Consider the following 16,301-nt stretch of genomic DNA (forward strand, 5'->3'; position numbering starts at 1 on the left):
AAGCATCAGTTCACTAAAGACCCAGTGATGTCACACTCCACCACCAGGAGAAGGGTAATCGAGTACCAGCCATCCACAGCTTCTTGTGAGAACGTTTTTTTCAACTAGTATGTGCAACCCCAGCCTCAACAGAGTTCAACTATGAATTTATGCATTGAGCCAAAGTAACGATTTCTGAAAGAAACCCTAGGCCATCCTTCATCCTCATTCCCATTCCAAATTCCTTTCACCAATTTCCCACAAATCAATATGCCAATAAACCTATATTATAGCAGTGATCACTGGAAGACAGTATAGTTCAGTTGTTAAAAGCAAAGGATCGGAGTCAGACTGTTAAGTTTAAGGGGGAAATGACAATTCCTCTGTGCCTCAGAGGATTTTTGGGGTTTTTTTTCAACAATAAAATTGATAAAATAATAGAGCCTAATTAACATAAAAATTTTAGGGGCCTAAATAAGATGAAATATCCAAAGTACTTTAGCATGGTGCCCAGTACATAGTATTGGCTCAATAAATGGTGGAAATAGACATTAGCTGTTATTCCATTTCTGGTAGTCACATTTTATGGACTGAATGTTTGTGTTCCCCACAAAATTAAAATTTTGAAATCTAATACCCAGTGTGATGGTATTTGGAGGTGGGCCTTTGGGAAGTAATTAGGTCACAACAATGCAGTCCTCATGAATGGGATTAGTCCCCTTATACAAAGAGGCCAGAGAGCTAGCTTGCCCTCCATCCACTACATGAGGACACAAATTGGCCATCTGCAACCTGGAAGAGGTCTCTCACTGGAACCTAATCATGCTGACACCCCATCTCCAAATTCCCAGTCCCCAAAATTATGAGAAATAAGTGTTTTTCATTGAAGCCACTCAGCCTATGGCATTTGGTCGTAGCAGCCCAAACTGACTGAGACACCACAGTTTAAGACAAAAATAAGACTTCTTCCACAATCTAACAGAATCACAAATGTTTCCATTCCCATGGGTTTTTTCCCCCTTTTAATATTTACTATGTGCTCAATAGCTATTGAAATAAAAATCTCTGAAATTATGAGAAAATTATATGGAACTTTGTTTTTCAAAACCAATTACCAATTATATCCTAAGTAAGGTTAAAACATCAGATATGCAAAAGATGCATTCTTCATTTTACATAAACTTGCCACCCAAGCAGATTAGTTGAAAACTGTGACACACTGATATCATTACAGTTTTATAACCACTGTTCCCTAGAATTATTTCCTTGTTGAAAAAGTGAAACACAAAAGGCATTCACATAAATACGTATCAACGCATACAATAACATTTATATATCACCTAATAATATAAAATGTTATTTCACTTTCGTAATCTAATTTAATCCTTACGGCAACCATGTAAGGAGAGCACAGCAGATACTGTGCCTATGTTATAAAGAAACTAACGCTCAGAGAGAGGTAGGTAAATGATACTAGTCACACAGCTGGCTATGGTGAAGCTAGCACTTGAATCTAAGACTTTCCAAATCTTGTACCAATGCCTGTTTACTGTGACCTTGTTAGTTAAAACTTAAGTGTTTGCTTTCCTTAATTTTGCTATATATGCACTTTGGTATGTCAGTCCACTACCCTCCAATTCTTCCCAATTCACTTACTGGACATTTAAAAAGAATCCATTCTACCATGTATTACAGTATGATGCCAAGTATCATCAGGATTCCTTCCCCTTTCTGACCTCTTTCGAGTTGCTCACCTAGGAAAGACTGTGGACAAAGAGAATCCAGAAAGCAGTTTAGGAAGGAGTCAGGAACCATGAATCACCATCACTGAGTTCCCTTGACACAGGTTGTCCTCAGTTTTCTGAGGCTCTGGGGGACCTGTGGAAAAACACAAAATTGAAGAACTAGGCATAATTTCAGACTGTGATTTCTTCCTTCTTCCTTCTAGCCCAGGTTCTCAAGTCCAGTTGTACCTTAAAAATACCTGAGGAGATTTCCAAAATTCGAAAAGCCTGAGCCCCACCCAGGCCAATTAAATCAGAAAGCTTACAGGTGCATCCAGGGTTTGAGAGCCAGTGCACTGGGCTAACTTCCACATCTCAAGCACAAGGGTAATTTGGGGAACAACAGTTGCTTTTAGGAAAAGCACTCACCACTATTATGGAGAAGGCAAAGACTATAAAAAAAATAAAACACACAAAAAAACACGCAAAAAAAGTGTGTGCTGGTCCGTGGAAAAACTGGAATCTGGGTCAAAAGACAGCCAGATCCAGACCCAACACATCAGCGCTGGCAGCAAGTGCTATAATAATACAGGGAAAATTCTTTCCCCTGCCCAGGTTAAGTCTCCACTCCTATACGTTGCATGAGTTCTTTCTATGCAAAAAGGATTACCCTAGTCCCTATTTTCATTTGGGCCTAATGTGACTGTGTTGTTAATGTTAGGGGTTTGTTTTTTCATTAGAAAAGAATCCAGAAATGTGGAATCTAACATTTTTATTCCCACATTATATATATATATATATATATATATATATATATATACACACACACACATATATACATATATATACATACATATATATATATATATATGTATATGTATATATATCTTTTTTTTAATCTCTGAAATTTCTTTCAGACCTGGATTATTTTGTGAGTTAAACTCAAACATCAGTCTTAATTATAGGTATTAAATGTTGAAGAAATAAATATAATAAGAAAAAATAAATATAACAAGTAAAATAATCTTCACATTTGTTTTATAGTATGTTTAATTTACAACTCCTATTCTCTCATTGTTGCAACTGCTGATATTTACAATATAACTAAGGTCTCAGCATTTGTTAACCTTTCTTTAAACTTAAAGTAAGTGACCCATTGTTTTATGCACCATAACTCACTTATGAGAAAAATCCTAAAATTGCCCTTGATTTATATGACTAAAAATATTTTTGATGTGAAATTATTCTTTATATGTTTGCAGTATATTTCAAATGAAGATGTAGGGGTTTTTTTTGCCACTATTCTGAACTTCTCCCATCTGCCCTGATAAAAATACAAGTTATAGATTCAAGAATCTCCATAGGAATTCTTTAACTCTGTATCAACAGACAAAGAAATCATTCTTGAAATACATCTGATGACATGATAGACTGGTAAAGTCAAATCTCTCCAGAAGCAAAAATTAACTATGATTACTTGATGTAAGACATCACTCAAACCAATCAAATGTTATTTTGGGAAATCATAAATTTATATCCAGCGTCAGTTTGTCACTCATTAAGTTCTTATAAGAATGATTAGGAAATTATCTTAATAAGTAAACGTTAGTCTTAACCTCTTCTTAGTTTGATGGCTTAAAAATATAAGTTTATATCCATCCATTGAGTCTCACTAAAAGTCTCCGCCTGCTTGGAGAGTTATTTATTCTAGTATTAATAAAATTTGTCCAAGATGGAAGAGGAAATTCTTGCATTGCTTCATTCTGCAACAAATCTGCCTATGACATGTTAGCAAAGCCTTCAAAATATGGTTTCATAGTTAATCTTCGTAAATATTGACCAGGTACCTACTCTTTTCCAGGCACTGTGTGAGCTGCTGGGAATATATGAAAATCTCATTATCTAAGTGTTCTCATACACAAAAACCCTGGGAGCAGATTGCAGTCTTGCCAAGGTGTCGTTTTAGTGACTGACATGGATCACCACCTCCAGCAGTCAATAGTGACAGCAGGCAAAGCTGCTTAACAGGGAGTTACTGATCCTGCAGCTGTATTTTGCTTGTCGCTCCTTTGAAAGATGCTTACTTTGAAGATCTTGATCGTGTGGAAGAGAGGAAGCACGAAATAACCTATAAATCAAGGAACAGAGGGTTTTAGAGCCACAAGTAAATCACCTTGCCAGTAACTCAGAGAGATCACAGAGGAGGTAAACGCAGTGAAGAAAATACAAAAAAGATTCCGTGAACCTTGTGATAAAGGAGTCAATTTCTTTTCCAGTAAACATTTTTTAAAGTACTGCAGCAAGAATAGAACTGAAGAGTCTCCCTCCCGCCCACCCTTGCAGAAGGGAAGAAAGATCTAAACAAGGGAACCTCTCCAGGCTCTTTAAGATACCACAAGGAATAGTTCTAGTAACCTCTACCTTTTAATGAAAAGTATGCACTCCTTAGATTTGCTTCCAAATTGCTATCAGTACTCTTTTCCATCCTTATTGAACCTGAAGAAAAACAAATTTCAGATACATTATTGATCATTTATCAATCCCTGGAACTGACAATAATAAACTTTCTTAGGTTGACTATTAGGCCTTGTTCCTCAGGGTTATGAAGAATGTGTTTATGTGGCTCTGGGTTTTACATCTGCAGAGATTTCCTAATTTGCCATAAAAACCATGTAACAAAATGGTGATATAGTTTACATTTCATCCAATTTATTATATTTTAAATACTTTCTACATGGATAAAATGAAGAAACATGATCGTAGAAATTGTCTACAGATAGGAGCATGGTTAATGTCTTTTAATTTGGCCTAATCCACCTAAATTATAGTTAAATCTCACTTAATTGGACTTTATTAATTTTAAATGTGACAAATCTACATGACATTTGGCTAAAGTTGGTCTGTGAAATTAGATGTAGATTCAAATACCAGTTTACCACTTCATTAAAAATTGGTTACACTCATTCTATGACTTATCTGGAAAATGGGGACAGTCTGTCATTTATTTTTACTTATTCTAATCACCCATATTGTTAACACCCTACTGCAATCCACAAACATCTGGTGCACAAGACAGTGCAAAAGCCTCCAATTAGAGCCTTCCATCTCCATTCTTACCCACCCACCTCCTCAAAAATATAGGCTATTATTTACACAGCAGTCATAGTGATATCAAAATTCTAAGTCAGAGAATATTACCCCTTTGCTTGAAACTCTGTAATGACTTCTCATTTTACTCAGTAAAATCCAAACTGCTTCCCATGGCTGACAAGGCCTACCTGAATTTCCCACCTACACCACTTTTCTAATCTCATTTTTCCCCGACTTATTGAGATATGACTGACAAATATTGTACATATTTAAGATGTACAATGTAATGTTTTCATATAGATATACATTTTGAGGTGATTACATTTTGAAATGATTAATGAAGCTAATTTAAAAATCCATCACCTCACACAGTTACCTCTTTTCTTCTTGTGTATGTGTATGTGATAAGCACGTAAGATCTATTTTTTTAGCAAGCTTCAAGTACACAATACATTATTATTAACTATAGTCACTATGCTGTACAAAGATCTCCAGAACTTACTCATACTTACATCTGAAAGTTTATACCCTTTGACCAACATCTTCCTATATCCCTTACCTGCAGTCCCTGGTAACAACAATTCTGCCCTGAGTTATACTTTTTTAGATCATTTCACTTAGACTAATGTTTTCTAGTTTCATCCATATTGTCACTAATGACAGGTTTCCCTTTTTTATTAAGGATGAATAATTTCCCAGTGTACGTGCATGCATGTATATGTCTGTCTCCTATATATATATTTTTATATTTTATATATATATAAAATATATATGTCTATATATAATATAATATGTATATGTCAGTTTCATTTGAGGTCTAAGATGTTCCTAAACATGCTATCTTGCCCTTAATGCCCCTAATAAATTGGTTAATTAAATAAGAAGTGGTCTAAAAATTCTACTAATTCAGTGTTAAGAGTTATAAACTTAAAAATCACAAAAGCTGGGTGTGGTGATTTTAAAATATGGCCACAAATTCTTTGACATTTCTCACGTTGGGTGGATCTACCTCTCTCTACTTGAATCTGAGCAAACTTGTGACTTTTACTTAAGAAGCTAGGTCAGAATAGGTCATGCAGCTTCCACCTCATTCTCTAGGAAAATTCACCATTGGATAAGCCAAGCACCATGCAAAAAGTTTGACCACTCCAAGATCTCTGTGGTGAAGAGGACACGTGTAGGTGCTCTCATCAACAGCTCCAGCTAAGTTTGCAGCTGATGGACAGCATCCACTGTCAGGCATCTTGGATGGCCTGGCCACCAGATGGCCATGGTCCTGGCTGACATCTAACAAAAACCACATAAAAAAAAAAAACCCAGGGAAAACTGTCCAGTCACGCCCTTCCTAAATCTCTGGCCCACAAAATTAAGAGTAAGAGCAAATAGTGGTTGTGTTACATTTTTAAGTTTGGAATCAATTTATTACAAGGTAACAGAGAATCATATACTAGGAAATGTCAAAATTGAGTTTCCTGTCACATGCTATTTCACCTGTATTATTCTGATTCTACTTGCCATGTGGTAAGAAAATGATTCATATAAAATTTAGCCAAGTGTAAACATTGACTTTGATTCACATAACAGGATAGAAAAATATTAAAACTGGAAAGTATTGTTGATTTCGTTCTCCTGAAAATGGAGCCCATGGAGGTTGTGGCTTATGAGGAGAGCAGGTGCTCAAAACACGGGACTGCAGACTAAGCCCAGCCCACCTCCTCTTTTGTATAAAATAAAATAAATATGGCCCACAGGACCTCAAGTACTTACTATCTCACCCTGTACCAAAGAAATTTGCCAATACCTGAGTTAGAGAATGGCAAAATTGAAATGGGAACAAAAGTCCTCTGATTCATAGGCAAATATTCTTTTTCCATTATGCTGCCTGACAAGAATAAAATTTTTCATTAACATCAGCATATTTTAATGAGCTTATTTCATGATCCTATGAGTTTAATTTATACCAGGACATCTTAAATTTTGTAAGGACTTTTTGTTTTGGGGGAGACTGTTGTTTTTGTTCTTTTTGTTTTACCTTTGCTCTTGAAAAGAGAGGTGTTAGTCACAAGATGGTTAATATATATTATTGAAGGTTTTCTATGATACCATCAGTGAGGAAAAGAGAAGAAAACTGATAGATTAGCAAGCTTTTTCTCTCAGGGTCGGAATATCTTTTGCTTTGCAAACCAAACAATGTGTATCACAAATACTCTACTCTGCTGTTTAACACAAAAGCAGCCATAGATAAGCCTTAAATAAATGGGCATGGCTGTGTCCAGACTTCATCTGCAAAAACAAGTGGTGGGCTACAGTCAGCCTGCAGTCCTAGTTTGCCAACCCCTGTCTCAGATAATCTGAGACATATAAATGTGCGTGAATGTGCTGCTGCTGCTTAGTAAGACTGTAGTTACGAATTCTACCCAGAGAAGTAGGGGAACATCAAACATGAGGTTCATGTAATAACAATATTTGCCAGTGTATTCAACATGTTTTGCTCCCTATACATTATTTTTTTTTATGTTAGAGAGAGAGAGAGCACATGTGCAAGCAGGGGGGAGGGGCAGAGAGAAAGAGAATCTTAAGCAGGCTCCACACTCAGCGCAGAGCCCAATGCAAGGCTAGGTCCCACAACCCTGGGATCATGACCTGAGCCAAAATCGAGAGCTTGACACTCAACCAACTGAGCCACTCAGATACCCCTTGTTCCCTATACTTTAAAACAATACTTAATATCCAGTATGAGCCTACTGCAGAATTAGAGTTGAGTTAGTATTACTGAAAGACCTTGTAAGTTAAACTTCAGTCTTTATTATTACAGCTTGAAAGTCTTACCTTTTTACAGTTAATTTATTTCTCCAAGAAATAAAAAGAGACCATTCTAGATGTCAAAAGCCCACTAAAACAGCTGCATCCCAGCCTTAGAATCCTAAAATGGGGTCTGTTTTCACTCCATTGCCAAACTTTCCTGAACACAGTATTTTCAGACTGTATGAGATTTTTCCTCCTGGTTTGCAGAACCCTTGAAGTTCTCTCAATACTGGGGGGAAAGAAAGGCTTATTCTTACCAGTTAGAAGAAGACAATTCCACTTGCAGATGGAAAGAATTTCTATCCTCCATAGGGCTTTACACCACCATAAATTTCCTGGACATGCTGTCACCTATATAAAAGGGACCAATGCCACCTAACTATGAACCTCCCTGGGATAAAGTGGATAAGGTGAGGAAGACAGTAACCCAGCTACCATTGCACTAAGTTGAAGGTGATATTAAAGTAGACTTTTAGGGTGGAAAAGTATGCTTTATTTTTCAGCTTGAGGTAAATGCCTACTTGAACAAAAATAACAAAATTTTTTCCAGTGCTAAAAGCAAATAAGTGGATTTTCCAGAGCTTTAAAAAGAAAAAGAGTATTTCCTTTGTGCCTAAGATATATGTAGATTTCAGAAAGATTTTAAAAATGCATTGATAAGGTAAGCAACTAACCAACGACAAATTCATAGTAATGTTAATTACATAAATATATGTGTGTATATATAGTAATAATTATGAAAAGCAAAATGCAAATATTATAATATTACTTTCAACCATTTCAATTTAAAGAATAGGAAATTTTGAAGTGAATTTTGCTTTGAAAACTCATAGAATTATCCACATATGAAAAATCTAAAATCGCTGTAAAGTGTAAAAATTATCCTTTTTTCCACCTACAGGTAAGTCAAAATTGCTGTGCAAATTTTCTTCAAACTTTTTGAATAGGAATTATCCAGAAAGAAAATCTCTGAAGCTACACACTAAAAACTTCAGAGACAGAAGAAAACTCTTCTCAGTGCCTGCATCTACAGAGCACAGGCAAAACCACCCACCCCCCTCTGCGTGTGCACCCATGTACATGCTCACACACACGTGCACGCACACACACACACATACTCTACACACACACACACACACACACACACTCTCTATAGTGTATATGATTAACTGATTCAACACAGTTTTATTGAGTGTCATGTACACTAATGTGTGTATGATGCACGTGTACAAATTTGTGTATATTATGTGACTATAACCTCATGTGTGAATATATCTGTGAAAGCAAAGCCAAGAGCAAGGCCTAAGGGCAAAGAGGACATACGCAGGTAAGATGACCCCCAGCTACCTAAGAGCACCAGCAACTATTCTCTGAAGCAGGTTATACACGCACCTTTCCTCTCTACATCTTTCAATTCAACATTTTAAAGTGAAATTATTTTTAAATGTTTCTGAAGTTACATGGAAGACTTCTTAAACTTGTGATTTTTTGAGTTGCAATTTATAAGGTAACCGTACCACTGTTTTCAGTACTAAAGTAAGAGAAAGAGGGCTGGCCATTCACTTTTCTCCTTTAACTCTGGCAAACTTCTATTTCAACAGCCTTTTATATTCATGAAACAATGTACCAAGTTTGGGTACTAGATGTGAGATGCTACTCATGTGGGAAGCCATTCACGTTGACACTACAGATAAGGACTGCTCTTGTTGCAGTGACACAGCAATCCTCTGGTCTCACAGGCCATTATATGTGTCTGAGTTAGCAGGTGGATATAGCCATCCTAAGAATATAACTAGGAAAAATCCAACATGGTAGAACACTAAGCAGTGACTTCTGCAAAGATGAAAACAACTTAGTAATTATAAAAGTCAGACCCTAGATTTCCAAACTAATAGAGATCCAGTATTAATTCTGATTTAGAAACATGACATACATTTCAGAAGTTATTATTTGGTAAGAAAAACAATTAGAAAAGAAAAAAAAAAGCCCTGGGGGTAGGAGTCAAGAAGAAACAGCTTAGTTTTTAAAGTGTCAAGACTGACATCTCACAGAATACAGGGGGAAAGAAAGGAAAAACAGAACATTCCTGTCCTTGATGCTCCCAGGGAGATCAACACTCGCCTTAACAAGAGGAAATGGCCAGCTGTGAAAAAACAGGACCAACTATGAAGCTGAAGAACCAAGAAGACCTGACTACTTCAGACCCAAAAGTCAACCCCATGAGACAGAGCACTAAAAAGAAGGGAACTTGGTGAGTCCAGAAAAGCATCCAGGAGGAGCACACAGGCCTGGACCCAATCACTTTACCACAGTTAGCTTCAAACTTCCTTGGAGTATCTGACTTCAAACACCAAGATCTCTCTGTCCTGTCCTTTAGAGATACCATCAGACTACACCTGTTCACCTGTTCATCCTGTATTGCCACCTAGATCAGCTCAGGACCTCATTGCAGATGGCCAGATAAGGTCACCTACTAGGCACTAAAGGAATGAATTCAGGACATGCCACCCATGAAATATGCCACTTTGGTATATGGATTATTTTGAACTGAAGACACATGAAAACAGCAAATGCAGAGAGGCTTTCTCTAAAGACAGATCCTCCAAAAGGAACTCAATTGTTATAAATCCTCTCCCTGGGAGTTTAATCAACCAAAAACGATGGAGTCTTGTCACAGAAAAGACTAGAAGTCAACACGACCCCCTGACAAACTTTGTCACAAATTATCACACCTCCTGTCTATTCTAAGGGCCCATTCGTCTTTGCTAAGTGGCCTACATTTCCACCCCCTTTCTCCTATTAAGACAGTATAAAAGCTCTCAAATCTCACCATTTGGGGCAGGATATTTACTTTTCCTGCAATATCCCCATGTATATAATACTAAAAATTAATAAATAAAATAAAAGCTCTTCTCTTATTAATCTGCCTGTTGTTCATTTATTTCACACACCTCACTATCAGAGAGTGGAGGGAAAAACTTTGTTCCCCTACACAATCTCCTCTCAGCAACACCTCCTCTCGACCAGGCTACAGGCTGCCCAACACAGGCACTTCAAAAGGAAATTTTAAAAGAGGAAAGAAACAGTCTTTGATATTTTGAGCAAGATGATAACTTCTTGGTAAGTTGCACTGTAATAGCACTTTTGTTAAATAGTAAGCATCTCTCCTGAGCCTATGCACAGTGACCTGCCAGTTCTCCTTGACTCAGAAGCCATGGCCCAGGCAGCTAGAGCGTTCTGTGTCTCAGATCAGAGAGTGCTGGGAGTTTGGCCTTTGCCTCTACCAGGCCCCAGCCCCACTTTCCTACCAGAGGCTGCTAATAGCAAAAACCACCCTGCTCAGCCATCACAACTGGTCCACAGCCAAGTTGGCTGAAACTTGCCTGCACCAGACCCAATATGGCTAACAAGAACCTTTGTTCCCAGTACCAAAATAGCATTGCATTTCCCTCTAAAGAAATGCAATTTTGTCTCTATTACAAGTAGTCTGATGTGTGGTAATCGAAGGGAGACACATTTTAAATTTGAGCTTTATGTTGTGACTAACATTAATTTAAATACCCTACATCAAAGAGCTGTGCTATTCTTCCAAACTGCTTTAAAACCCACCATGATTTTTTTGTTGTTTCAGAAACCCACAGTGCAATCTGCAATGCATTATAAATTTTGAGCGCAGAATCTTATCTATATTTTCTTGCGCATTCCAAAACCCCCCAAAATACTGATCAGAGACAGTTCCCACATTCCAAGACTAGTGCCACAAGCGTGCTGCAAGTTGAGAGAGAAAAGATTGAAAGTAACAGATGTTTGGGTTGCCTAGTCTTGTTATTTTCAAGACTTCATCAACAATGCAAAGTTTTAAATTAGAAATGTACTATAGTTCTATTGTTCCCTATGGAAATTTCTAACTAAAACCAGAGTCTAAGAATTCATTTTCAAACAAAAATTCTAACTTTGGTTTTAAGAGGGGGGGAAAATTATCCTCTTAGAAGGGAAGACAGTTCAATCTGATGAGCCTCCCCCCTCCAGTCAGCACTGCAGAGGAGAGCAGGATTCAATGAGTAGCAAGTGTTCTCCCACCTCTTGCAGACTTGGTGACTCCATGGGGTATGCTCCCTGCTGTCCAAAAGGGAGGCCGTAGGGGATGCTCACAGCCCCACTACAGTGAGAAAGTTTTGTAGGTCTGTTCTCACTACACTCAGGATAGCTCCACATGCGCTATCCTGACTTGCTTCAAAGAGAGGAGAATTTTAGAAGCCCCTCCAGAAGGCTTGCCTGCATCAACTCCACCATCCATACTGCTCATCCCCTGCTAGGTTTGGCACACCCTGGAAGGAAATTATTAGCTCCCTCCTGGACTCAAAGGGAAGTGTGAGAAAAGTCTATTGTTTGCTCTCAAATCTGCATCCCTAGTGGCTGTCAGTTCACAAATTAGCCTACTTCAAGGAGAGAGCAACACAGGGCTTAAATGATACAGGATTTCACAAAAGCTCTGATCCACGGTTTTCTGGCTGAGGACGGACCAACAAGTGAAACTGATAAAGCAGAGACAGTTTTAATTGAAAGTAGATTTACAGAAGGAAGTCAGTATCCTGTCACTTTTGTTATTGTTGTTGTTGTCCTTAAAATCCTTTTGCCCTTGAGAGCCAAAGCATAAGAGACTGTTAAAAACTGAGAACAAACTGAGGGTTGGTGGGGGGTGGGAGGGAGGGCAGGGTGGGTGATGGGTATTGAGGAGGGCACCTTTTGGGATGAGCACTGGGTGTTGTATGGAAACCAATTTGACAGTAAATTTCATATATTAAAAAATAAAAAAAAAGAAAAAGAAAAAAAAATAAAGTTTATATATTCCTATACTTAAAAAAAAAAAAAAAATCCTTTTGCCCTTTTATCCCAACACTTACGTGAAAACATTCCTGACTACTCTAGCCCACAATGATCACTCCATTCTCTAAACTCTTAAAAATACATATGGTTTCTGCTGCCAACTAAGCACTTTATTATATACCCACCTGTATTAGTGTCTGTATTATATTTTTAATACTGACTCCCTAAATTGATTTTGAGTGTCTCAAGGGCAGACAAAATGTCTTACACTTACTACCAGGACCTATCATGGAGATACTGGGGATGGGAGAATCCAAGAGAACCATTTGGCATAAGCCTCATATTCAAAAACAAGACTCAAATTTAGATTTTTGATGATATCTCCAAATGAGATTATACCTAGACTTTCATAGACATACTGGCAAGAGTTTTTAAAAGAAGCACTTCGTCCAACAACTTTAAATTCATCACAGTTTCTATGATCCTTTTTTGGCATTACTTTATTTTTCAATATCCCAGGAGCTTCAAGGAGAGAAAGAGTGACAGAGAGAGAGACAGAGACAGAGACAGAGGTGGCTCAGTTTGCCTCAGATTTCCTGTATTATCTGGCACCATGTTACAAAGAATATACTCAGAAAATATTCTCTAATGGTCAACAGACAATCTGTGGCTTGATGTACAAATCTGGCATGGCCCTTTCCTATAACCCAACCAGAAGTCAGAGACCCAAGCAACTGAAAAGGACTCTGGGTAGACTGGCTAGAGTCCATCTCCAAAGCGATTTTGTCTTCAGAGACATCCCTCCTTGTGGGGAGCAAAACATTAGTATCAAAAGAAGGATGATGTCCTCTTATTTTGTTAATGAGGTACCCCCTGAAAACTTGGCCCTTTGAAATTTAAAGCAACAGAAACCAGAGACAATGGCTATGCTTACTTAACCAGCTATGAGAAAGAGCCATACAGGCAACTGTCATGCATAGACAAAGGGATCTAAAATTCCCAGAACTCCAGTCAATGTACCTCTAAAAGTAATCTCAGGGAAGCAGGACTAGAATGTGATTGCAGTCTTCACAGTCTCATAGATTCTTTGAAGAAAGATAGTGTAAAGCAAGTGTGTGAATAGTAAAGGGAAACACAAACTAGTCATGAGTTCATCGTGTGAGTTCACTTTGTAAAGAGACTCCAGGGCAGCTGGTAATCTTCAGGGGACTTGTCCTAAACTGCCCTTGTCTCTCTCAGGCACCTCTTTCTGCCCCATTCTTGACTTTACTTGATGTGGTAATCATTAGCTCTGTTTGCCAAATCATTCTGCCCCTCTGCCTTCTGGAACTTTGTAGAATGGCATTCCCTCCTTCTTCTTCGCGACGAGGCATGGCCTTGTAACTTGTTTTAGTCAATGAAATGTGAGTGATCGAAGAACCAGTGAACAATTCACTATATCTCCATTGTCCTGCCTTGCCTAACATAACATGGATCCTAAAGCACAGAGGTGGAAATTCCCTCTGCCTGGGCCCTGAGTGAGAATGAACACAAGGCCTTCACTGACTCATGGGGACCACTTGTCATGAGGACAAAATAAATAAAATTTATTCTTTTAAGTCATTGAAATCTTAAGATTATTTCTTACTACAGTATAACATACCCCATTCTGATATATAAGAGCAGGGAAGAACTCAAAATGATTAATCCCCTGCCTCCCCAAACTGAAGTAACTTTGGAGTTTCACTCTTATATACCAGGGGATTGTAGAAGCCTCAGATGCGAGAGGCCCATTTTATCATAGCATCCACTGGACTTCTGAATTCTAAATGTTATTTTTATTTCAATCTCCTCAGAGAGTAAAATTTTAAATGTTCTCACTACAAAAAAAAAAAAACCAAATTATTATGTGATGTGATGGGAGTGTTAACTAATGCTAGGATAGTAATCACTTTGTAATATAAAAGTATATCAAACCAACACATTGTATACCTTGAACTTATACAATGTGATATGTCAGGTATATCCCAATAAAGCTGGAAACAAATAAAGTAAGTCTCTTGTGGAAAAAGAAATAAAACGTTATTTTTAAGACAAACACAAACAGACGAGTACAAAGTGCCATAAATTTTTAAGATAAAAGAGAAAACGTCAAAAAAATTTTGGAAGCATAGGTTTAGAGGATGAAACCAGGAATCAGAGCAGAGAAGGGACCTTAGAGATGAGCAGTGTCAGGGAACAGAGGAGGAAGGTGTGGTGCAGAGAATCTACATGACTTATCCAGAGTCCCCAGCCACTTAATGCAGTCCTGGCTGGCTGATTCCGATTCCAGTACTCTTTTTTCCATACCTTGACTGTGTAGGATAATGATTCTCCTAGTGTTCTCAACAATACAAGGGAAGAAAGGGATTCTCACATAAAAACCAGGCATCTTACCTTCACTGTTCACTTGCAGGTGATTCCTTGGGTTGGTGCAATAAGGTGCTTATGAGATGGCAATGAGGTGACCCACTTCAAACCGTCACTTGTTCATAGAGAGATCTCATCTTATGTTTTCCTTTCTTTCCCAACTCCTCACTTTACCTAGGGAGAAAGATTTTTAAAAATAAACAGACTTGCCTTCCCCCACCACATGCCTCCAAAATTTTCCAGCTTTTGATCTTTAAATGTAATCAATTGTCTGTATTTTGGGGTCATTAAATATAATGAGCTATTTTATATATATGCATATTATATATGTATATATTTTATATATGCATATATAATACATGTGTATATGTTTATATATATGTATATGTATATCAGAGAAGGTTCCTCAGTGCTAAACCACCCCTTTTAATAGCTTTCTTTGGAACAAAGCAGGGTTGAATAAAAAGCCCGCAGCCAGTTTAGTACTAGATCATTCTTAAAGTTATCTTAGGTAAGATTCGGAAGTACCATGTATATTTTCTTTTTTAAGTTGGAACTTAGTTTTTTCATACTGTTTTGGAAATTTGTGAACCCGGATTTTCAAGTGGATGAATTCAAAATACATGAAAAGCGATCAGATTTTTAAAATTTTTAAAGGACTTAAAAATCATTAACCCACAATTTCAGATCAAGAGCCTATAAAACTCAACATTCAAGTTCTACATCTTGTAAGTAGGGCCAGTTTCTGCTACAGACATTATTGAATACTTGGCACTTGAGATGCTCCAAGCCATGTTAAAGTCCATGCCATGCAATGTCCCTGAGCATTGACCCAGGTTCTTGATCACTCATTTTTTTATGCACATTACTCACAAAAGAGGAATTTCTTTTGCTTTTGCACAAACCCCTCCAAGCCTTAACAAATCAATGTGTCTTTCCCTATTGTCCTCTCAGTAAACAAAATTTTTTCTGTGATGCTCTTTAGATGAAAATTGTTTCTAAAACAGTCAGTACCATTCGAGTCAGATTTTCATGATTCCATTGTCATTGTAGGTATGGAAGGAAAGTTTGCAAGACATTTCCAAAAGCTCTCAAACTAAACATCACAGGAATGTCCCCATTCCACCTATCCAAATTTGTGCCCCGTTCCTCCTTACCAAAACCTTCTCTTTTAGGGTCATCTCTCCAGCAGTATTTCACAATGATTCCATTTCCACTCTTTCCCTCGTATTATTTTACCACATGCACATACCCCATGTCTGTGTTGCACAAACTCTTCTCTCTACCCAGCTACCAAAGCCTAACTTTTGAAGCCTAATCCAAGTTCCAAAATTTTCTGGAGGACGCTCCCTATTAAATCTACCTTCGACAATAACCCACTTCTGTGAATTCCAACCTCCACTGCCAGGTTTGCCCTTCATTTGGGTGTTTAGTCTTCTCTGCTTTGCACCATCATGTAGCTGCTTCATTGCAAATGTCTTCGTTCTT

At 37.7% G+C, this 16,301-nt stretch overlaps 1 long non-coding RNA gene across 1 annotated transcript; it reads right to left on the reverse strand.

Annotated features, from left to right (window-relative positions):
* Window positions 1–3,558: 3,558 nt before the first annotated feature.
* On the reverse strand, window positions 3,559–14,970 carry LOC122231468. The gene is made up of 3 exons (XR_006208731.1): window positions 14,841–14,970; window positions 4,125–4,199; window positions 3,559–3,831 (listed from the first exon to the last, which is right to left on the reverse strand). It is a non-coding gene; the product is annotated as an uncharacterized LOC122231468 (long non-coding RNA).
* Between the last annotated feature and the right edge of the window lie 1,331 nt (window positions 14,971–16,301).

The sequence above is a fragment of the Panthera tigris genome, chromosome A1 (genome assembly GCF_018350195.1).
Source record: "Panthera tigris isolate Pti1 chromosome A1, P.tigris_Pti1_mat1.1, whole genome shotgun sequence".
Taxonomy (NCBI): domain Eukaryota; kingdom Metazoa; phylum Chordata; class Mammalia; order Carnivora; family Felidae; genus Panthera; species Panthera tigris.